Below are 25,680 nucleotides of genomic sequence, written 5' to 3'. Positions count from 1 at the left end.
TGGCTGAGACAATCAGAATAAGTTGTATCATAACAGGCTCATTTTAAATGGATTTTTGGTTGGTTGTTTTGGGTTTCTGTCAGGCAACTGGATCATCACATGCCAGTGCACCAAATTCATCAGGGAGATTTTGCCATGTAAACATTGCAGCACTTGCTCTTTTCCCTCATTCTTGGAACAGCTGGACTTAGCTTAGTTTCAGAGAAAAATAACATATCAATTTACAGCTTGATGAATAGCCCTTTTTTCCACCTGATTGCCACAGGTGCAGCTCTGCTATGATGGCAGGAAAGAAAGTGAAGATGAGTGTAAAAGTAGACATACATCTTTTCTTCTTTGCTTTTTCCTTAAGTACTTTAAAGCAGGATCTAATACCGAGTTCTAGTACAAAGGTCTCACAGAAAGGGCATGGGCTGACAGCCACTCTGAAATAAATCCACATGTTCAGCCATCACTTCAAGAAGATGTTGACAGCACTACAGTGAATTTAAGTAGCAAACGATGGTTATGTTCACCTGACTTACTTAACTTTTAGGACTGTCCCTAAAAAGGTCCTAGAGATCTTAAACTCCCCAAGGAGCAATGTGTTGAGCCTCCTATCTACTGGGTCTTAATGCTTAAATTGAGCTCTGTTTGGCAGTGCTCGTACAGGAGACAATCCGTTGTTTGTTATTGGGCGGAGTGACAGATCTGAACGCAAAATAAGGGGCGGGGGGGGGGGGGGAGAGGGAAGGGGCTTTTTTTTTTGAGGGCTTTTTGGGTAACATAAAGCACCAGTTCTGGTTTCGTCTAAAATTCTGTGTGGCTTACAAAAAGCTCTGGCTGAAGGTTACAGTGGAAATAACCTTGCATGTGTCATGAGTTCAATGTGCTGCATAAAATTGTGTTTCTACAATGTTGTTAGGAGATCGCAGTAATCTTGTGAGATGTAGCGTCAGGAGGGAAAAAAATTGAGATCTCTTTCACTGTCTGAGCATTGTCATTAGAGCTGTCTTGGCCTCTTTTGTTGTGTGTATAACTATGAATGAATGTAGTTAAGTCTCTGCATGTCTATATTTCAACCAAAGGAGTCAGATAATTTAACTGCAATCTTTACTCCTGTATCTACAACCTCAAAACTGTGCAGTGTGACTGAAAAATACCCCAAATGACCAGGAAATGCGTTTAGTCAACAATTCACAAAGTTTTCATGAAGTACTGTTGAGATTGTCGGGCTTTCACTAGCAAAATACTCAGTACAGAAAACTTTATGTGCATCTTGCTGGTAATGCCACTGGAACTAAATCCCTCCATAGACATAGTACTTCCTGCAGATTGTTGGAATAAGTAATTTGAGACCTCCAGAGCTACTTGAACGGATCTAGGTCCAAGATTAAAACCTCACTGCTAGAGAAAAATCTGTGCCTCATCCCATACTTGCTTAAATGTTTATGTACTAACATTTATTTTAATGGAAAAAGGTTGTATTTCAGGGCAGCTGGCTGATTTGGTCATCTTCATGGGAAGAGTAGAGTCATTTATGAAGGATTTGGTCTTTTTCTACTTGTTTTATCTCCCAGTAGGGGATAGAGGATCCCTTTGCAACTGAAGTGGATGGTATTGTTGACTAACATTATAGAAAAGCCACAGTTCTTTTCCCTAGTAACTTCAGGAGACTTAAATGTAAAGGTTTCATTTCATATTGAATTTCTGTTGCTTTTCAGTGGACTGTTGAAGGAGTCACGGGGCAGTTTGTATCTCTTAATACTTAAGTGAAATACGCACACCTCCTACTTCTTTCTCAAGGTCAGACAGGTATATTCACGGAGCTACACAAAATAGTTCTACAAAGCCCATTTTTATGTTAGGAGACTATCCTGCACCTGCTCTCCTTCTTCACTAAGTTCACTGAAGCAGAATGCCGCTCCTAGTAAAGTTCTGGGCAATAGTATAAACCCATCAAATTAAAATTAATTTCAACATCTCCAATTAAAATTGGCATAGGGACTTGCAACTTTTCAAGATAGAACATGAGGCAGTTAGGAAATCTGTATTAATGTTGCTGTTGTAAGGATAAAATATATTTGGGAAATGCCTGTTTATGTTTTACTTCCCTTTACTAAAACAAAATAGCCAGGTCTGGATTCATTTTGTCTGTCAACTGAGAGCGTAGTAGTCACTTGCAGTTGTCATTATGTTTGTTGTCAAAGGATGGAGATAAAAGCCGCCAGTTGATAATTCAGTTTTAAGGTATAATGAAATGACTGTCTCATTCCACTGACCACTAAAAATAACTTTAGACTTACAATATGATTAACTTGACTTCAACAAAAAAGTCCCAAGGGTTAGTGATATAAATTAAAGCCAATGGAAGTTTCACCTGGTAATAAAAAGAAAACAAACTGTTTTGTTTCTAGATATGCAATTGCTTTGAAGGGGGTTGGAAATAGATTATTTTAAGGTCCTATCCAAGCCTGACCATTCTATGATTCTATGAAATAATTTGGGGAAAAGGTGAGAAAATGTTTTAGTTCTAAACATGAATTCTGGTCTTCTGTCTGCATTAGAGATGTTTCCCAGTATGTGCACTTGAAAAAATAGGATGTGCCGGGAGACAAAGAGAGAGGGAAACCAAGCATCTAAAGATGAGCACACAGGAAATTGGATTTTGAATAGAATATAATGAAAAAATATTGTGAACTTTTATTGAACTATCGAGAACTGATAAATTGCTACTTTTATTAAAAGTAACATGGAGAGCCTCGAAGAAGGCTGGAGCACCTGTCTTATGAAGACAGGCTGAGAAAGTTTGGGTTGTTCAGAGTGGAGAAGAGAAGGCTCTGGGGAGACCTAAGAGCAGCTTCCAGTAATCTGGAGAGGGACTTGTAACAAAGACTGGTAGTGACAGGACAAGGGGGAATGGCTTTAGGCTGACAAAGGGGAGATTTAGATTAGGTATTAGGAGGAAATACTTTACTGTGAGGGTGGTGAGGTACTGGCACGGGTTCCCCAGAGAAGTTGTGATAAGAAATCAGAAAGACCTAATAGTAATAAAGGCCTGGTGTTCAGTAATCTGAAACTAAATACACATTAATTTTTGAGAAGTCACAATGTATCAGTCAGTCAGAATCAATACTGGTAGCATATGAGGACAAAAGGAAATGTAGCAGCAGGTCCATCATGGGGGGAATTAAGAGATGGTTAGCAAAAGTGGCTGAGTAGGCAATATGTTTTGGACGGGTATCTGATGCACTGGAGGTTATAGCTATAGAGAGATGGCAGCTGCTGTGAGATACAGCCCTGGGGCTGTGTTCTGCCCTTCCTTTAGACTCAGTGATATTGTGGAGTAATGTTGGTCCTAGCATACCAGTAAGCAGTGACAATGTCCGTTTTTTCTGGGGATAGAGTATTTTCCTGTCCCTTTACCCCCACTATGATCACTAAGAACATGGCACTGTCTATATCAGACTGCTGCCAGACCCTGAAATAAGCCAGCAAAGCTCTTGCAGTGACTGCAGGCTCAAGAGACTCAGTTACAGCTTGCACCTCTATATACTGTGCCCCCCTTTCTTTTGAAAGCTATAAAGTCATATCCAAGATGATGTACTTTCATGGTAGGTGGCTTATGGATGTGAAAGCCCATATCAAATAGAATTGATCAAAGTAACTGTAGAAACCAAATGTGGCAGCAGCTTATCTCTTCGGTGCATTTTGTCATCAAGTGCTCACAGAGAGTTACAGATTTAGCTGGCCCCACCTAAGACAGAGGTTTGAGAGGTATTGTGCTGTTCAGCGATAGAGACGGTAGTAAATAGCATTAATGGTGAATGACAGGCATGCCCTATTTTCTCCACATTACTCAGCTCTAAGTCAGTTGCCTTTATTAAATGAAAGTTTCCTTGGACATTGCATGAGGCTGAATTTTGGACTGAATAATGTGGTGCATAGTCAGGGGGCAGGGATCTATACCTATTAAGGTAAATGGACTGGAAATTTGGGGTTATGCACATACATAGAAAAGAACAAAATGAAAAGTAATAAGCATCTGTGAAATCTGGCACAAACCAGATTTTTATAACTAAACATAATCCATAGAACAGCTGTGAGGGGAAGGGCATACTTCAGTAAATAAGCTACTTTATTAAAAATGTAAATGACATTAGAGCTATAGAATGAGTGCCAGTGTTCCAGCTTACGCAATGACAGGAAAGTATGATTGACTTTTTTTTTCATTTAAACTCTCCTTTTTTTTTTTTGATATCCAAAATATAAAACTATGGGCTGCAGAAAGTGTTTATTAAACCTAAAAAATGATCAATTCAAATATTTGCAATTTGCATGAGCCATAGTGCAGTGATAAATGAGGAAGATTTGAAATAAAAGCAGTACCTAGTGGTGGTAGTATTGTTTTCAAAAGGCTGGAAAAAAGCATTGGTTCTATGGCCTTAAATATAGGCATTGTTATGATAGGTAAATACTTGAAAAGTCATAGCATGAAAGTGTAGGTGGCAGAGCTGACAGGATTAAACCAGTATTTGATCCTGGACCTATGAGATATACAATAGAAAGTCTAAATAACTAATGTGATTCTTGTATGTGTGTACATAACTGTGGTTGCAATTCCCTTGCAAATAGCTTACAAATGCTTTGAGATATTCAATGATTAATGCTACTAAATAATGTGAGCTGTGATCACTATTAATAATTATTTTATTACCGCTGTAGTAAAGCTTTAGAAATAGACACATCAGATGTAAATCAGCACTGCTTTGTTGACTTTTTATTTGGTCATGCTGATGTGCGTCACTGAAGAGTAGTTCTAAGGTCTAAGGGCTTTGTAGTGAGCCACCCTCAGGCCACATTAAGGGTTTTGATGTTTCTTGGTTGCAGCATCTAAAGTGATCTTAACATGATTTCAGAAAAGGAAAGAAGAAAAATAAAGAACCTTCGGTCTCTTTTTAAATTTCAAATAAAACAAAAAATGCTTTCTTTTTGATTGTGGTTTCTGTTTGGAGCTGATGCTTTGTTAAGATGCAGGCTGAGCATCTTGATTATTCTAGTTCAGAGGTGACCTTGATCTTTTAGAAAATTAAATTAAAATAAAAGATCTGCTGACCTTTTTATTGAGGTCTTCAAGAAGCTGAGAGGAACCATCCCTGTCTCCTAGCATTGCAGGAATACCTCTTGCTAGGGAACGCAATTTCAGACTGCGTTAAAAATGCCCCTTGGGCCATATTGATGAGAGGAAACTCACTCTCCACAGCCTTTTTAGCATTCAACAATAGCTTAACTTGTTTGTTTTCTCTGTGTTGGAAATGTCAACAAATGTCACCCAAGTTCTCTGCATTCTTTTCTTATCTTTTGACATACTGTTTGATACGGGCTGAATTATAAACAAAATGTCAATAGCCTGTGTGTTATCAACAGCCTGACAAAGGGATGGGTTCCATGTCATTCTTTCCATGTTACACATGTTACTTTTCACACAGAATGATGGGAAAGAAGGCAGGCAATATAGAAGTATCTGCACTTTCTGAGACAGCAACTGCACAGTGGGTGAAAAATGAAGGATATACCAGCAGAGAAAATACCACAATACCACCTATTAATGTTCTCAAACTATGCTCAGCTCAAGGACCACTACTACAAACCATGTATCATTCTGTGTATTTAATAATCCTCTGTGGGCTTCTTTTCCCTAAATTTATCACCTGAAACCATGCAAACTCCAAGTGATATATATTAAATATTTGGAAGTCTAGATTTCATATAAGGAGGAAGCTCTTTACTGTAAGCATGGTGAGGCACTGGAATAGGTTGCCCAGGGAAGTTGTGAATGCTCCATCCCCAGCGGTGTTCAAGGCCAGGTTGGACAGAGCCTTGGGTGACATGGTTTAGCGTGAGGTGTCCCTGCCCATGGCAGGGGGGGTGGAACTTGATGATCTTAAGGTCCTTTCCAACCCTAACTATTCTATGATTCTATGATTCTGTGTATGTGAGAGTAGAGTGTAGAATATATTAATAAAGGAGCTTTATTCTCCAGTGAACGAGCACAGTGAGCGTAAGGCTGTGCTGAAGAACAGTTTCTTCTATTAGTTTCGCCATTAGAAAATAAATAATATTCTACAAAAGACTTTCTGAAGAGAGAAATCAAAAAAACTGTTCTCTTATAGTGGTCTATCCTTCTCCTTCTTCTAGCACGTGCTCTCTGTTCATTACTCTAGAATTTTTCTTGCAACAAAGTTTGAGTGCTTTGCCCAGACCATTTGAATATGCTTTTTAGTAATGGCTATCCCATTGTTTTCCTGGGAGACTCTTTCACAGTCCAGACTTCTGAGATCAAAATTTCAGAAGTCCTTAACTCTCTTTCATACCTAAATAAAGAGTTCAGAAATTACTTAATTCAGCCAAAGCAAGATTCCCAATGGTTCTCAATGACAGCCAGAGCCTACAGATGCCTTAAGTGCTTTTGTAAACATACCTACAGTTCCTAAACCACTAAGATTCTTTGAAATTGTAGCCTTTGCCTTTACTGAGACTGTTCAAATTAACTTATCTTTTGAAAGTAGTAATTTATTGTACATTATAGCATAAGGTAGATAATAGAATAGGTAGAATATGGTATTTAACATTTATAAGGTACTTTTTGTGCTAGTATAATTATTTAACTGGGGCAGTGCTGAGATGCTCTCAAAGCAATTTGGTTTATAATCTGTTCATGTTAATGTGAATGCATAGAAAGAAACAATTTCAGCCCAAACTGCTTCCGAATATGTTGAGGGGGCAGAAGAACAATGAGGGGTGAAAGTCTTTGCTTTCATTGCAAGGTCAGAGAACTCACATAGAAGAATATGAATAGAGTTTCCAAAGGGCAAATACCAGTTGTCTGTGACAAAGCAGTGAATTTCATTCCCTGCGCATGACAAGATCATCTTTCCTTTTCATCTTCAGCTGCGTTAGACACACTAAATTCTGATGTTTTGTATATGCCTCTGTAAAGTCCTCAACATTTTTTTTATCTTTAACAGTCAGATGTTTCAACTATTTGTAGACAGTCATTGCTATATATATATTTCATTTTTGTTTTGCTTTTTATTCCAATCTGTCCTCCATTAAAAAAAAAAAATATAGTTCTGTTAAAACATCCCTGGATCAGTGTGTGATACTATACCCTGTGAAACATTTAAAGACTATGTACGTGCTGTCTCCTTAGTGAAATGTGGTCTGACATCAGTTTTCAGCAGCCAGGGTGGGATGTGATGGCGAGGTGAAGCTCCAGGCATGCAGCCCTGCCACTAGAAACAATCCCCAGTTTCGCACCTTTCTTCCAATTTCCAGCCATGCAAATTTCAAAGAAAACCTCATAAAAGCAAGGCTATGGAAGGCCAAATACATACTTCATCACTCCAGGATTCCTAATGTCAGGTATCAGGAATCTCCTGAAATAAATCCGTTCCTGATGTAGTGTAATTTTAAACAATTGCTACTATGCAATGGTGAAAAAACTCACAGGAAAAATAACAAGTCTTGTAGAATTCTACTATGTTCTGTTAATTTGTGACCACTTTAAACTGCCCTCTTGAAGCCCTATAGTTAATTTACACTACAGGAAGGAAAAACTGTTTAAAACTTTATATATGATTGGGAGACTCAGATGGGAAATCTCATCTGAACTTAATTCCGATGAGCTTTGTTAAATAAGCTTTGTTAAACTGGTGGAACCAGTATACATTTTTTTTTTTTACTGATTATTTTAAATGTAGAATAGTAAAAAAGGGGTAAAATGGAAGACTAAGTCATTCAAATTTGCAACACACCTGCAGTTGAGGCATAACTAAAGGTATCACCGGGTCTTTGTATTTTTTTTTTTTTCTCCGTGGTTGCTTTGTCAAACCTCTTATTGAGCTCATTGCTGTACAGTGGAGGGCAGCCTGGTAATATCAGACCTTTCATTAATGAATATTCTTCCCATGACAGAAATCTCTTGCAGAAATGACGACTTTTTGCAAGGAACCAATAGAAACATAGTGTTCTGTAAATCCTGGAGGACAGTGAATTAGGCACCTGAAATGAGATGGGACCTTTTGCATTTTCTTCCAGTTCTTTATGCTTTTATTAATCATGTCCTTGCATTTTGATAAGCAGCTGCACTGTGTGAGTGTATCTGAACCTTGAAATGCTTCTTTAGTATCTTGCATCATATGGGAAGCAGTTTCCAGATGCTTCCTGACTCATGTTGGTAAAGAAGTAACTCACATTTTTACAGGATTTTAAGGATGGTAAATTCCTAGAAACCAAAGTTTTATAAGCAATAGACAGATTATAAGGAGAAGTTAGATTTCTTTCATACTTCAACAAAACAGCTGTGGTTGTCAGGTTATGAACAGTTTGACAGAGGAATTATACTGTCTGTAAGATGGCTTTGACATAGAGATGCAAGCTTTCTGTATTTGTGATTAAACATGTTGTAAATACGTTGGGCTTGAATGTCACTGCAGCAATGATGCACCTAGTTTCAGAGCTAGCAATAAAACTTGTTTTTTTCTCAGGTTCTCATGTACTGGAGAGCAGTAAAGCAAATCACAGGTTTCCCTACAAGCTCCAGTGCTGATTTGGAATGTGTGTTTCTGTTTTCAGGTTTCCCCTGTGGCTCTCCTCCATAATTTTTTGTTGAAGTGTCTGACTGCATTCTTCAGTATAACCCGTAGTCAAATTAAAAATAGCATACATTAGGAAAATATTTACAGATATCTGCTTAGGTTCAGTCTGTTTTCTGACCATATTTATGTCATCTGTATTCTGTGGCTGTTTACATTGTGCCAGACATGCATCTTTATCTGGAAATGGAGCTTTTCTTTAAATGTTGGAATTCCTTAGATTGTATTCATAGGGATTTTATATTCAGCACTTTTTTCTGGAAAGACATTAATATGCACTATTCCAGTTGATCTTTAATCTTCATCTCTCATCAGAGAAGATTTGCATATTCAGGCAAGGTGTAATGTTGCAGTGGACCCACATGTGCTGAACCATCAAGCTAGGAATGATGGGAAGTCGGGACAAGCCAGAGAGACTGAACTGTCTTCCCTTCATTTGTCTCTGTACATCTATTTTATCACTGTTCTAGCTTTCCCTCCTTAGTGATGAGCTCAAATCTCCTCCTCCCCCTCCCTATTCCCCTTGAACTCCCACCCCTTCAACAGGCTTATGAAAAAGTAAGATGATGACTCCATCTGCTGCCACAATTTACCCAAACTGAAAAAAAAAAGTGTAATTAAGTTGATTTTCAAAGTGGGTAATAATCTCCAAAGAGAGAGTCGAGGACCCTTGCTTTCCTGACCATTATTTGGTTGCAATCATTCTCAGTCATTTTAACAAAGGATTGATTTCTAGCAATAACTTTACCATCATTTATCAACCAGTGCAATCTGACCCCCCTTTGTGTCTGAAATATTGATCTATGAATGTTGACTCTCCTCAGTTCTGCCTGGTACCTGAGACAGGACTACAAAGTGTGATGGATGGGGGAAATTGTTAGCTTGTATTATGGAGAGAGGTATTTTCTATAATAATAGCCAGTTTGACAGAATCATCTCCACTATAAATTTATTTCCTTATGGATAGAGTTCATTATTGTCACTGGTCTAGTTACTCATTTCCATTATGTTCAAAGTTGTGAGAGATACAATGTTGCAGACAGCACAAGGGCAGAAGCTGTTCTGGTTCTGCCCTGAGATCACAAATGCCCTTTAGATAAGCTGCATAAAAATATGCCAGTTTACACCACAGAATAATTGAGTTTAGAAGGCACACCGGAGATCATTTAGTGCCTGCTCAAAGCAGGGTCAGTTAGGACAGGTTGTCCAGGACTTTGTCCAGTCAAGATCTGAACATATCCTAGGATGGAGACTCCTCAAATTTCCTGGGAAACCCATTCTGGTGTTCTAATGCCCTCACGGTAAATATTTTTTTTATTACATTGAAGTGAAATTTGCTGAATTTTAATTTGTACCTATTTTTTCTTGTCCTGTGACTGGATACCATTGAGAAGACTCTGGCTCCATCTTCTTTATTTCTTGTCATCAGGTATTTGTACACACTGATTAGTTCTCCCCCGAGCCGCCTTTTCTCCAGGCTGAACAGTCCCAACTTTCTCAGCCTTTCCTCATAGTAGAAATGTTCCAGCTCCTTAATCATCCTTATGGCCCTTCTCTAAACTCTCTCCTGTGTGTCCATTTGTGTGTTGCCCTGAGTAGCCGAGGATTGGACACAGCATTCCAGAAGCATCTCATTAGTGCTGATTACAGGGGAAGGGCCACCTCCCTCAACCTGCTGGCAACACTATGTCTAAGGCAGCCCAGAAGGCAGTTGGTGTTCTTTGCCATAAAGGCACATTTCAGACTCATGTTCAACGTGTTGTCCACCAAGGCTTCCAAGACCTTTTCTGGAAAGCTTATTTCCAAATTGCTGGTCCTCCATCAGAACAGTTAGGAGTAGAGGCTGTTGTACCTGCAGAGTCTTGTAGAAGATCCAGTTGATCTCTTTCTCATAATTTGTGACGCTGTACAGTGTGTTGACCTTCTCCTGCAGCTCCACTACTTAATAACGGAGACCCTTCAGCAGCATACACCTGCGAGCAAAGAGACCATTTAGTAGCTAGTCCCATTGTGAAGTCCCAGGCACCAGATATGCATCCTCCCTTGGGAGCTTGGCCTGAGGGGAGATCTCTGATGTACCAGCAATAGTTGCTGCAGTGGGTTCTGGGGACTGGGTCCTGCCACATGTCACCACCACTGCAGAGACTTCAGTGCAGTTTCTGGTCTTGCTCTGCACTAACTGCTGTGTCGACTGCCTGCTTCTGTTCACTGTGCTTGTGGTGCACAAAAGCAAAAATGTAGTTTTCAGTTGAATTAATGATGTGAATGCTGACATGTATTTAATACTTCCTATTGTGCTCTTTTTTCTAGGTCCCAATATGCCATCACCAAAGTGTCATTAGTCCCTTACACTGAATGTTATTTTTTGAGTCTCAGCACTGCATGCTGAGTATAATTTGCCTCTTCAGTTGCTGAGGAAAATAAAGCATAGAGGAGGATAGCAGGCAAGTAGAGATTACAGACTAAATTATCAGCAAAGGACATTAAGAATCCTAATCCTTAGCTCAGTGTCTGCCTTACATTTAGCTTTTTTTTCTCCAGTTTAGGAGCTGGTGTTACCAAGGAAATGAGAGACTCCTTAGCATCTAGTATGCCCAAAGTGCATCCTTACTATTGATGAATAGATAAGGGAGCATGAGCATACTCCAGTGCATGTCAGAGATCCAAGAAAAAACAAGCTATTGAAAAAAGAGAAAATAAACAAGATTATCTGAATTAAATCGAGAAACACCTTCAGAGGAGGTTTCACTGTGATTGTTTAGGGCTCAGCTGCAGCCAACTCAGAGATATAGAATGATTCGTAGGGCAAATAAGTGTCACACTCACTGATGTCCTAGCAATGACACCCTGCAGAGGGCCTGCCACAGATGCTGTATTCACCATCCCACCATTATTATTATTGTCAGCAGGAACCATTGACTGTCCTTGTGCTGGGAGAACTGAGGTGTCCTTGTGACACAGTTCGCATTTAATGTCATGGTGTACCCTGGAAAGGAGTTTATTTTCTGCCATTTTTTGGTGCCTTTTACAAGAGGTCTGTGACTCAGAGGTCTATATCTTGAAATCCTTGCCCATGTTTTACTTGGGCAAATCTCCCACAGGCTAACAATGCAGACTTCAGAACCTAGTTCAGAAAAAGAAGGTGAGGAATCAATCTCCAAAATTCAGAGAGCTAGAACAACCTCTATGAGCCAACAGGCATGAGGCTGCACAAGTGGGAAAATACCAAGCAGGAACTGATTCTAGCAGGATGGACACTTTCTCTGCCTTCCCATGCACGTGTGTTTGCAGACCTCTCTGAGAGAACTCAGAAGCGGGATAAATGAGTAAGGTTTCTGTTGGGCACATAAGTTTCATCAGGAAACTGGGTTGAGTTAAAAAATATTTCAGAGGCTGAGAGGTGTTACACAGTGTGTTGCCTGATTGAGGTAAGAGATGTTGTTCCTGCGTCAATTAAACATATATGGGTAGATCAATGGGATCTGTGAGCTAGTAGGACAGATAATTTAGGAGCTATTTTTTATTTATTTCTGAGTTATTATTATCTGATTGTTTTAATCTCTTCTTTTATATAAATATCCAGATACTGGGAAGAATTTCTTTGATTTCTCACACCATGTGGTTGTAAGTATACAAATAACATAAGGGACGTGAGAGTACTTTTCTCCTATATTTGAAATGAAAAACTTAAGCAAAAAAAAATACTCTACCAACATGAAAGGCAACATCTTGTGATGATAATGGTGAAGAAAGAGGGACTGTCAAGATCTCTCTGAATTGTGGCACCTCTCACTTTAAAGTCCAGGAGGCCAACATTTCTTCTCTCATGGTAGCAGATATGCCATCCCAGTTTTAGCTTTCTGCTTTGGGGAACGGATGCTGGGGTCCTGAAGCAGCTCTGTATTTTTCCAGAGGCTCAGTTTCCTTGACATTTTCATTCATGGTCAAGCATCATGGTTGTGTTGATCTTATTCAGGCTGTTAGCTTTTGGCAGCAGGTGAGGATAACATGTTCATGCTGGTCTACTTAGATTTGACATCATCCCTGGGGGGGAAGTGGACAAAGTAGATTTGAAGCATCTGCAGATCCTGTCAAGCACAGAGCTGTATTTAATAAGCTCAGTTTAATTCAGAGAGACCTTTGCCATACCTTCTGCTCAGTGAACACACACAGCTCAGTGGCACAGATCCGTTACCACACAGCTGTTACTGAGCTCAGTGTCCTTCTTGATCCCTACTGATCACAGACCCTATGGAAGCAATGAATAGCAGCAATCACCATGGACATTTTTCCCCCTTTTCTTGGCTGGAATATTGCAGTTTAAAAAGACAATGTATTTTGGTTTTCCATCACATTTTCTGCTGCAGATAGGAAGCTTATACTGCTCTACTGAAGGATGCAGTGATAGGGGAGTGTTTCATGTATATCAGACTATATTTTATAAACAGAGTGGGTGCCATGAAGACAGCATATTGTACTTTGTAAATGTTCTAAAGGACTCTCAGTCTTTCTTGAAAATATTAATTTGCCTTTCCACCTCAAAGCTTGAAACATCTTTCTGATTATTTCCTGAATGGTGAATGACAGAAACAGAATTTAAGAAGGGAAATTCCAATAGCATTGGACGTTGTTTTTACAGTAATCAAACAGAAATTAGATAGACAGACTTTCGGGATGTGTTGCAATTTACTTAAAACATGAAATCTAGTCTTTGAGGATGCTTATGAATAGTGAAGCACATGTGTCTGTTGTAGTATGAGAATACCTCTAAGTGTTTCCCCTTGATTTTGTGTTAATACATCTAGACCTAAGGGCAGGGAAGGGTATACTGTATTCACTGTAAATAAACCAGTGCAATTTACTGCTGATATATGCAAACTGATCTTGAGAGCTAATAGATAGCTGCTGCTTAATATCAGGAATCTGGTTTAGAACACACAGTACAGGGATCTGGCCCTGGATCAATGAAGGAAATGTCTTGAACAAGTTGGGACCACAGAGGTCAATCTTCTGAAAAACATAATTAAATCAGGCCTGAACTGGAAGTCTCACACATCAAAGAAGTGTAGTGATCAAATGATTAGGGCAGGAAAGACGTTGGGGGTGGGCAGCAGAAAGGGAGAAAGGAACAGCAAACAGCATATGAGACAGCAGCTTTAGAGATGGTGTTTGAGAAGCAGAGAGTAAAAAAGGAGATTTAGTCAAAGGCAGATTAAGTAGAAAAGCCAAAATATTTGAAACAAACACCAGGATGTGTTAGCACACACTAGAAAGCAAAGAGCATGTAAGGAAATGAGGAACAATAAAGCATTTGGAAAGACAATATTAGGAATGCAACAAGAAAATCCTTGGGTAATGGAGCCTGTTGTTTGCAATATAAATTTAAGTGCAGCAAATAGCAGCTGGCCGCTCTTATCTGATAAGACTGTCATTCTGTGAGTGGTTGGTGAGCAGAAACTGCAAAGTGGAACAATATATGTTTGATATATTTGGGGCTTATATGTTTATTTTTTCACGTTTCCATTCATTTTAATTTCAAGAGACTTGTTCTTTTTTTTTCTTAGTGCCAGTGAAAGGTGCTATATGGAGCGCCTTAGGGAGTGAAGGCTTTTGTATCCTCATAAATAAACATAGCAAGTGTAACAGAAAAGCAGCTATCCTCCTCTTGCCTTCCACTCACCTTCCTCTAACCTCACCTGGGAGACTTCCCATCTTTCCTGGGACAAGATCTCCTCAGATCAGTTAGACAGAAAAATAGCAGTACCTTGTATGGTTTCCCGTTCATAGTGTCATAGAATTGCTTAGGTTGGAAAAGACCTTTAAGACCATTGAGTCTAACCATTAACCCAGCATTGCCAGCTCACCACTAAACCATGTCCCCAGATGTCACATCTGTATATCTTTTAAATACCTCTTGGACTGGTGACTCAACTACTTTTCTGGGCAGCCTGTTCCAATGCTTTACAACCTTTTTGGTGAAGAATTTTTTCCTAATATCCAGTCTAAACCTCCTTAGGCACAGCTTGATACTTGTTCCTTGGGAGAAGATACCAACACTCACCTCTCTACAAGATCTTTTCAGGTAGTTGTAGAGACCAGTAATATCCCCCCTGAACCTTCTTTTCTCCAAACTAAACACCATTCACTCAGCTGTTCCTCATGAGACTCGTTTTCCAGACCCTTCACCAACTTCATTGCTCTTCTTTGGAGAGGCAAAAAAACTTCAGCCACATCAGCATGACTGAAATGTTGTGATACCCTTGTACTGTTGTTGTTTATAAAGTAATAGATATGGGGTGCTTTTTGTTTAGCTTCCATTTTCTTTTATGGTGCTGTTTTCCCCATGTATTTGCACACTCCCTGTGTATCTCCCTGTATAACATTTGCACTAGTCAAGTTTTCTGCACAGCCAGCAGAGTTAGAAATGTATTCCAGTATATATGAATTTATTAACTGTGAAAGCTGAGACTCTGGGCTATAGTCAAGTCATTGGATAGAAGAATATGAGATGTCAGGAAAGTAGTTGAGGCTTCTGTGCTACAAGTGCTCAGGGTAGCAAAGGAACTGGGAACTAGTCACTTCAGCCATGCAGACATCCACCGCCTCTGACTTCTGTGAATGCCAGCCTTGGGATGATAATGAGCCAATGACTAAGTTAGGGAAAAAGCTGTAAAAGCTGTCTCTGATCTGCCACCTCCCTTCATGTGCCATGTCAGTGTACTTCCCCATAAGCTGTCTTTAGACACAACACACAGTCTCCGGGTACCTTGCCAACACCTGATTAGAAGTCAATGTTTATCTTTATCCTGCAGAGAAGAAAGAAAAGTTAAGTGAAGCTCATTAAAGACTACATATCAAGATAGGTAATGCCATCCAAGAGTTAGCTTTACCTGTCTTTACCTGAGTCCAGTTTTCTTCCTCAGAGATGCAGGCATCATAGTCTCTCTTTTCAATGTAATTACACAAACACTATTCATGACACTAGATTTGTATTAACAAATTGTACAGCGACGTGCTTATATGTAAAAATATCACTGCTAAAAAGGTATGAGAGTTGGGTTTTCCAGGAGGGACTTAGTGAATAATCTTGAGCAAGATATTTGAGGCAGATTGAGGTCCTTCTTACTCACCTGTAAAAACTAGCTAGTAGTAGTCTATTCAGTAAAGTGCATTAAGAACCTGGTATGAAACAACAGGTATTACTACAAAAAGTTCATGCCTCCTTTCTCTTTCCCATCCAGTGACACAGTAATTTGGTAATTTGTAACTGTATAATCAGTCTACAAATTTGAGAACCTGCTGTTCACACAGTAGAAATAATGGGAGTGTTAAGTCCTTCAGAGAAACAGTGGGAATCAGAAAGTGGGAGTGACTAGAAAGAGAAATTTAACTGACAAATCTAGTTCCATCCAAACTAAATGAAAAGCAATAAAATACAGTAAAAGAGCCTGGAACCTGTGGAGGACATGTGTTGTGTCATGCAGTGGCATAGCAGAGGTCTCACATGTCCTTCTCAGACCTCTGCTAGTTTCTTACGAAACCATGAGCCAGCCACAATGACAAAATACAGGGGTTGTGTTCCCTGTTACAGTGGACCTCTGCTACCAAACGCCCATGCTGACGTGATTAGGAATCCTAATCTGGAGCATACAGCAAAAGTGATTTTTTGTGTAAGCGTGGATATCAATTTGCCTTTCCTATGTTTCAAAGCATCTCCAAATCTTTGCATGTGACATTCTGTGGCAAATTAAATTTATGAGAAACATCAGAAAAAGTTCTTTATGTATGCCTTGTTTTTCGTACCATTGCCTCTTTGTGTTTAGCTTGCATATGGAGGGAAAATTAATGTCTATATTGGAAATAAAGAATATTTCCTAAGGAATATTGAACAGAATTTGCCTCTAGGGCTAAATAAAAAATCAATTAAAAAAAAAAAAAAAGGTAATGGGCCCAGATGAAGAAAAGAATCCAAATTTTAATTATCCCCCTTTTCCTTTGATGTGGAAGAAAAGAAGAATATATGAAAGCCTTTATAAGAATTAAAGTAAGCTAGGGATAAAAGCTACTGAGGATTTGCTGTTATGGCTCAGAGCTGAGGAGAATTTGGATTTGGATGATGAGAACAGGCCTTCAGTTGTATTTGTAGAAAGAAATAAGGTCCATTGATGGATATTTATATTCCACACCATAGGCAGTATATCTGAGAGAGCTGCTCCTTACTATCTTTGCAGCTTCCCTATGTGTTTAAAATGAGTAAGAGATGAAATACCTCATAACTTTTCTATTCTGCTGAAACGGCAGAAGCAAAATGCAGGATTGTAAAGAACCAGCAAAATAAATAAACTGGATTGCTGAAAATAGAAAAGGGTCTCTACTTAGCAGGCTCATGAGTTTGTAGATAAAATCTGATGGAGACTGGTATACAGCATTAAAATAAGAGGCAAAGATAAAAGTTGGGGGGCTTTAAATGAACAAAAATGAAAGGACCTGCAAATGGTCTGGTGGCAAAAAAAATTAATCAGCCCAAGCCATTTCTAGTTAGTGCTATTGAGAATGCTGTTTTGCATTTCCTGTGTCTCTCTCGTTGGAAAATCACCATGTTACACAGATGTAGCTGCACTGGAAAGCTGTAGAAAACAGGTTAATTTGACCTCTTGTTGGTGCAATCCATCTTCATGCCTAGGGGAATGGATTATTTCTTCCTCTGGCCATGAGCCAGCATGAGCTGCTTTGAGGCTTCTCTTACTCTGTACCTGAAGCTTCTCATCAGCTGGCTCAGGCAATTCAGGGACAGTGTGTTGTGCCTGGAGAAAAGTGACAGGCTTTTCTCCAGGTAAATACAGTAAATACATATGCACATGCAGATATCAAGTGGTGTTACTTAAGTCTGTCTGTTTACCAGATGTCCATACTTGGATTTTCTAAATGGCCTTTTTCTTTTCAGTTTGGTTTTGTATGCTTACAAGCAACTGTCTGCACATTTTGTGCATATTCAAAAAACATGTCTGCCCCAAGAAATCAGGTAGTTAAAGTCTGTGCCTTCCAGTCAGTGAAGGTAGAATAACACAAGTACCACTATTTTCACAGATAAAATCAGTGAACTAGTCAACAAAACATGACTATGATTATCAGTTATAACATGCCACTCATGTTCTGGTTAGAGCTAGATAATTTTTTCTATTTAGCCAGAAGTTCTACCCACTGATATACACCAAACATGTTGACAAAACCTCTTTGTGAGTGTCCTAAGTTCAGTTGTAAGTTATTTTTCTCCTTCCTAGTAGCTGAGGCAGTGCTGTGTTTTGACTTTAGCCTGAGAACACTGCTGTTAACAAACCAGTGTTTTTAGTAGTTTTTAAGTAATGCTCACCCTGACCAAGGACTTTTCAGTCTCATGCTCTGCCAGTGAGGAGGTGCACAAGAAGCTGAGAGGAAGCAGAGACAGGGCACCTGACCCAAACTAGCCAAAGGGGTATTCCATACCACAGCACATCATGGCCAGTATATGAACCAGGGGGAGTCAACCGGAAGGCTCAGATTGCTGCTTCGGTTGAGCTGGGAATCAGTCAGTGAGTGGTGAGCTATTGTACTGTTCATCACTTGTGTTTATTGTTTTTTTTTTCTTTTTTACTTTTATATTCTCTCCCCTTGTTATTTCCCTTATCAGTAGCAGTAGTAGTAGTAGTAGTAGTAGTAGTAGTAGTAGTAGTTTTATATTATACTTTAGTTATTGGACTGTTCTTACCTCAATCAGTGGGATTTACAGTCTTTTGATTCTAGCCATCTTGCCCAGAGGCGGGGCAGGGGGAGTGGGGTGGGAGTAAGAGGAGGAAGTGAATGAACAGCTGCTGAGTTACCGGCTGGGGTTAAACCGTGACAGTGAGATTGTTCAGGAACAATAGAAAAGTTATTTAAGAAAGGTATGAAATGAAATGTTTAGCAAAGGTATTAAAACGTTCAAAATATTTGTTTCTAGTGTATTTGAGATGTAATATTTTCATCTTGAAATTATGTATTTTGTGTAGGTATTTGCCTAAAGTAGCATGATTTTTAATGAATGAGTAAATCAAACATGCGTATAGGATTCATGCTTCAGGACAGAATTAATTTTGTTACTACAATCAGTATTCAGGAATTAAAAATTGAGCCATAAGCTTCAGGGCAGATATAAATAAAACTGACCTTCACATTGAAGGTAAACATCATTCTAGGGTAAAAATTTCCATCTTCTGCTGTACAAGAAATTTAAGCTAATTGTTAAGTGGACTTTTAAGCCCACTTATTTCTATACCCTGTGTGTGCATGAAGGCTTTTCTGTCTAAGCTTCAAGTGGCATAATGCCAGATCAGACAAGGTCTAGAGATTAATTATAATGAAGTAGTGGCACCTATACCCTTTGGGTGGAAACTCTCTTATTGTGTAAACTAGGTCACTAAATAATACTGAGGTCCCACTCTGTGTTTGTATAAACAGCAACCCCCACTATGCCAGCAGCGTAGCTATTTTCACAGAACGGTGTTAGTACGTAGTGTCAGCTTGTAAAAAAGTCTCAGGAAGAGCGACCTTCAAGGCCCATTGAACTGAACTATAATGAGGCATCCAGGTTCCCTGAAAGTTTTCCAGGTTTGCATCCTCATCACCATTTACATCCCTGAGCTGTCCGTTATGTACTTTTCTATGGAAACTAATAGAAAGACAAGCTTCCAAAGGATGTGTGTCCCTGACTGACCTACTCCTAAGTTATATTAGGACTGCAAAGTGAGCTCACTGCCTATTAGACGGTGGAAAACCTGGACAGCTCAGAGCACTTTAACAGCAGAGGGGACTGCTTCTTGTCTAAAAAAGCTGAATTGAGGTTAAAGCCTTTTCAACAGCCAGGATATTAATAATGTCTTTCTCCCGTGTGCATTCTCCAATGCCCAACAAGAGATGGACTGATGATGCATTATTTGCTTTGCAGAAGTCTAATAAAGCTAAAGAAATATCTCTCCTCTGTTTTCATGAAACTGAAAGTAAATATTTCTGAGGCTTCTGTACAGGTTTTATCTGAAGTGATGAAAATGTCCCAAATGTATTGTGGGGAAGTGCCAGACAGGTAGATGCTCAGAAGTACACAGAATATGTTCACCAAGTTGTATTTTCTTACAAAATGAATCTCAAAAGCTTGATGGATTTTTGCTCCTTTCTTAAAATACAAATTTATTACTATGATGTCTTAATTTCAGCAAAGTGCCGGTAAAAGTGAGGTGGGCTCTAGCACGCTTACATCTGGTTTTCTCTTGACTGAAAAGCTCTTGCTGCATTTCTTGGAACCTAGAATGTAAGCACATCCTAGGATGTAAGTGCTCTAGGGTCACTAAGGCTATTAGACATGCATACTATCCAGTAGCCAGGGTTCCATATCTTTGGACAAGAAGCTACAAATATGTCATATTTCTCCTGTGTCAAAAGCACTGTGAAAAAAGAAAATCCTCATGTACACACATTCACTTTTCCATTAGTGTTCAAAATGCCCTTCCCAGGTAATGTCTATATGCTGCAAGAAGATGACTCTAGGAATGGTATTTATACCATGTATTTCAAGAGCTCACCTAAGCAGAAGTTGCTAGTAGTTTAACTATGTCAAACAGAAACAAGAGGCTGATATTTCTGACTGATTCTGAAATTTGTCTGATATTTGGGGTTACTATTGTCTTTCAAGTATTACAGATATTAAACTTTCATAAAAGTGTCCAAGGTTCTTTTCTTTTTGCCCTCAGTAGACTGAAATGTGAAAAGGTGAATAATTGCAGGGGTTTACTGTGCTGGAATATTAGCATGTGGATTTGCTCTTTTAGTGTGTATTGAAAGTACCACTTACAATAAAAGAAATGAGATACCTTAGTAAACTAGGAGACATGAAAAGATGAAAGTTTATCTGCATTAAAGCTGTGAAGCTCCTGTGCCAAACAGCATCAGTGATGTAGCCCTGTACTTCAACAGAAAAGCTGCTGTGGTTGTCAGAGCTTCCCGTACCAAACTCCCATAGTGAATAGGGGTTTGCAGTGTGTGATGTGTGTTCCACCACTCTCATAGGCTGGTGATGCAAGGATGCTCAGGTTGCAAGTGAATTACAGCTGACCTAGCGCTACACCTGCCTAGCTACATTGATAATTTGGGCTTTTGATAAATGCATTGCTTCAGTGTTGGGGAATGGTAAAAGAACTGGATGAAGTTAGTACTTAAAAAAAGAAATAACATGACAAGTGTCAGGGAAAGATCAGGAAAAAATTATGAAAAATAAAGAAAAGCTTCTCAAAAATAGACACAAATATACACAAGTTTTGCCAATGAAAGACTAAAAAAGACCATTATCTTCCTGTGTGAGACAAACCTGCCTCAGAAAATATTGGGTTATTTATTTGGGTATCTGTTGGATAGATTAAATCAGCCCTCACAATATGAGTCCTCTTGAAAATTGCCTTTTATGGATTATCCTTACCTCTGTTCTGGACCTAGTTACAACCAGTTCTTTAAAGACTGCAACCATCACAGAAATATTCTTACATTTAAGATCATCCTGTGAGTCAATTTGATTTGGAGGCATACACCTCGTTAGCCTAGCTTTCCTTAAGTATTACCAAACTAAGACTGTTTCAAGGGCTGAGGAGCACAAAGCAGATGAGACAGAACCCTAACTTCCTGGAAACGCAAAACCAGAACAGCATTTGGATGATCTTCATGATGGTACAGGGGTAGTAACATGGTTTTGGGTTGCATTCTTGCTATGGATGCAGTATTCAAGAAAAAGTTGTACAAAGGGCACTTACAGTTCACCCAGAGTTCCTTTTTCTGTCTGTTACTATGGAAGTAATATCAGTCAAATTAACATGAGTGGAGCTTAGTAAAGACAGCCACAGATACCTGGAGAAATATGTGCTAAATGTTCCCCCTCTATGATTTATAAAATATATAGTGGCTGGATAAAGCAAGCATTTCGAATGTTAGAGTATTGTTTTCAACACAACTAGCTCCTAAAAAGGCCCAGCCAAAATCTAAGTTGCACTGTACATATGTATACCTGATGACAAGCAGCTTTACCCCCAAGGAGTTCAAAAACACAAAAGGCAAAGGCTAAACAAAAGTAATGTCAGTTACCATGAGTTTGAGCCTGGAAGCACGTAGATACATAACTGTTTAAACACCTGAACAGTCTCCCAGATGTTCACAGGACTAGCAGTGATTTAACACACAACCCATATTTCAATGTATGTAGTACTGAGAACAGATTCAGAAGCTGAAACATTTATTTTTCTTATGCCATTGGCATTGCTTGCTGAGTTAGGCATAAGCTACCTGCATGGATTAGGTAGTTTATGCCAGAGAACATGAAACTTTCCCACAGAATTTTTGACAATATAGAGGATTAAGGAACAATTTTTGTCCCATCCTATTTGCCCATTGTAGATTAAACTGTTTCAGAGAATATGCACAGAACTTCACCCATCCCTGCAGTCCTCTAAGTTTTGTAGCTGAGGGCTGGATTTCCCAGTCATGGAGGTTTCATTGAAAATGGACGTAAGAGAAGGTTAAAAGTAAAAGGAAAAAGACAGCTTCCAGGAAAGAAAATACAATTCTTCCACAGTACCTACAAAACTGAAGTACATTAATTCAGGCCTGGGAAGTTGGGTCCCAGAGCACCTAGACACAGTAGAATCAGAGCCACTATTCACCTCTTAAATTTGTGTGTGTCTTTTATTTTCCCCAGACTGTATGCTGCAGCTATAGCTTATTTGTCTGACAATTACCTTGTACTTGGTGCTTTGGTATGCAAAGGTTATTGGAATTTATATGCTAAGCTCAATGAATATAGAATTAAAAAAGGCCTCAGAGACATTGATGCAATGAGATACCAAATCACAGAACTTGTATCTTTATGAGGAACATTTGAATACAAAACACCAAGGTTTAGGACTTCTGCACATATTAATTCATAGCATTCCATGTTGTAAGAGGACTAAAGGGGCTATCCTTCATCTTGGTCTGACATAGGAACTCTGCCAGATTTACTGACTTGCTGTGAGAAATCTTTATTTATAGATACATACCGTTAAAATGTAAATCAGAATGGTGAGCTTATCACCAGGCTACCTCTTGCAGCCCATAAAATGCTTGGTATTGCAGGTCACAAGAGATTTTGGGAACAAGGTGAGCAAACTGGTCAGCAAAACCAGACCCTAAACTTGACACTTTATTTTCTGTCTTGTATGAAAGTTACCAGAACTGAAATCGAAACAATTTTTATTTTACATCTATCCTCTTGGCAACAAGCAACTACCATGGCTCTGTAGGAGACCCTGGATTTTAGAAGGTCTTACTATAACTGTGAAGAATTCTTACCTCACCTATGGCCCAGATGCTTTGTCTGTCTGGAGAAAAGAAGGAAAACCAGCTGCCCTATTGAAACCCCAGATGTTCTTCTTCAGGAGCCCAGTCCTCCTCTGTTCTCTCCAACTTCCGATAGGTCGTGCTTTGTGTTTGTACCCTACTCGGTGTGTTGTGAACTGTTCACTTCGGGATTACATTTTAAAGAAACCCAAGGCTCAGAAACTTTAAATACCAATGTCAGCAAAAGATTACAAAGTCTAGAAATGTCTTCTGTAGACAAACAATATTTACATTAATACTTTCAAATGCATTCAGTAACTGGAATGACAGCACCCATGGTATTTCTAGTGTGGTTGTTACTGATTTGTCTTCCTTCTGGTAAAAAACGCATATTGCGCTCTCTGTCTCACGCACACAGGCAAGCCCTCAAAAGACAGATGATGTGCTCTCAATCCATCCACAGATGGTCTCCACATCAGAGTTTGCTTTGCCATTTAGACCTCCTGCTTCACAGCCTCCTTTGGTGTTGCAGTCCCTATTTTCTGTAATTAACTTCTGTTCCTCCCCCCATTTTTTTTTCACAAACGCTTTTTACTCTGATGCTTAGAGTCAACCATCCCCCCAAAGCCCTGTGATATTTAACAGCATCCGGAAAAAAATGTGGTTAGAGAACTGAGACACTTAAAGGAGTCACTGCTCTCATAAGTGTGTATTCAAATTTTTGAATAGATATTCAGAGGGTGCGAATGTAGATAAGGGAGAAGCTATGAAAGGGCTTATTACTAATTAACTGTATCTATTTCTCTCCCTTTTAAAGTGGTTTTGTTTATCGTTTCAGCTGGTAGGGTAATAAATTAAAGCTGCAGAAGACAATTATAATTAAGATTCAAAAAGCCAATTGCCTGTTAGTAAACTACCAATTGATATTTATAGCTCTTTGCAAAGTATGCCACAGATTTGCATCAATAACATACTTGATAATCTCCAAACGTTTTACTCAGTAGCCTTTTATTTGCTACTGAAGGTAAGATTACTCTTCTCAAGCTGTCCTTTTTAAAAGTATCTCACTTTCATCTTGCTTGCAGAGTTCAGCAAACACAGATGCTTCAGTCCTTTCCTCTCCTATGAAATAGTAGTAACAGTACATAATTACTAACATCACACCATATAGAAAACCTTGCCATAAAGAACACACTGTGCATAGTTCAGCACTTAGAATCATAGAATAATTAGGGTTGGAAGGGACCTGAAGATCATCTGGTTCCAACCCCCCTGCCATGGGCAGGGACTACGCTAAATCAGATCACCCAAGGCCTCTTACAACATCTTGCATTTTTACAGCTTCTTGTTTGAGTCATATTAGATATTCTATAGAAGGGAAACCAGACCACCATTCCAGGAAAGCAATCATCCACATTTGGGCAGAGCCCCAAACACAGAGGCTTAGGTTTTGTTCCTTTCACAGGGAAGTGCAGCAAGACCTGTTTAAAGATTTGAAAAAAAATTACTGAAGTGATAGATTTTGTGTTTGGTGTGTTACTGGGAGATTAATAACTAATTTTTATAATTTCTTTCAATTATTATAATGCATCTGTGTAACTGTCATTTTAGCTGTGTGATGAAGTGTAAATAATTGCAATGTGACTTCTTTGTGAAATGTGTTTCTTGTGTCATATGTTTGCTAAAGTTTGAGTGGCCTCATAGTACTAATTATTGAAGTCATTATGTGACACTGTGTGTGAGCCTATCATGTGAACAGCAGTAAGAGAACCAGATTAGGCATAGGTGACTGCCATCTACTGCTTGGCATTAAAGGGGCAATTGATGAAGCATGAGGGTGTCCCATCTCATTCGCATCTCCTATTATGCCATGACTGTTCTTGAAACACAAGTGCCAGAAACTTATGAGCACCTGCATTTGCCCAAGATAGAGGACAGTGGTTATATGGTGAGGGTTAAATAGAGGTAGAATGTCAACGTTAGAAATTGTAGCCTGAATTGTGCCTGTAACTACTGCCACAAGCGAGGGGCTTGGAGATTAGACCACACCATCTTGGATCCCTCTCAAAAATATAGCTGTCAACCTGCTCCTTGAGAATGAGGGTTAGAGGAGAGTGATCTGCTGATTCCTCAGCCTTCCTTGGTAGCAGGGTTCAGGCAAGGGAAAGAAAGAAAGAAAACAAATTTACCTATGTTCTGCCCATGTGGGAAGCTTGTCAGCAAACCTATGTAAGGTATTCCCAAACCTTAACTAGGGCTGCAGCTTCCCCCAGCCACAATTGACCCTCCAAGTCAGCCTGTAAATACATTTTGTTTATTCTTCAAAGACACATATCTTACAGCTTTAGCTGAAAAAAGCATGAGAGCTGAAAAGGGAGATGAAAATATGCAAAGGGAAATAGGCAGGACACAAGGTGGGGCCATGGACACAGGCGAAAGCTTCACTGGCATCACAACAAACAGAAAGGGTTGCAGCATAAGAGCATGAAGCCATCAGAAGGCTTGCCAGGAGACTGAGGTAACACAGGTTTCCCCTGCATCCCTTCTCTTTGGAGCTAAATGATGTATAGGTTGCCTGAGAACAGGGTAAATCCAGGTGATTATGCAAATATTTGTGCTTCCTATGCTGACTATCATGAATTTTATTATGAGGATGCAGGTGAACTGACTCACCCCA

At 39.2% G+C, this 25,680-nt stretch overlaps 1 protein-coding gene across 2 annotated transcripts in view; it reads left to right on the top strand.

Moving 5' to 3' along the window:
• LRFN2 (leucine rich repeat and fibronectin type III domain containing 2) overlaps positions 1-25,680 on the top strand; it is a 225,679-nt gene that overhangs the window by 99,096 nt on the left and 100,903 nt on the right. The window lies entirely within an intron of this gene.

Source organism: Pezoporus wallicus, unplaced genomic scaffold (assembly GCF_028554395.1).
Source record: "Pezoporus wallicus isolate ANWC-B61680 ecotype Strahan unplaced genomic scaffold, APGP_CSIRO_Pwel_v1 contig_5353, whole genome shotgun sequence".
NCBI classification, from domain to species: Eukaryota; Metazoa; Chordata; class Aves; order Psittaciformes; family Psittacidae; genus Pezoporus; species Pezoporus wallicus.
This window is presented reverse-complemented; position numbering and strand designations above follow the sequence as displayed.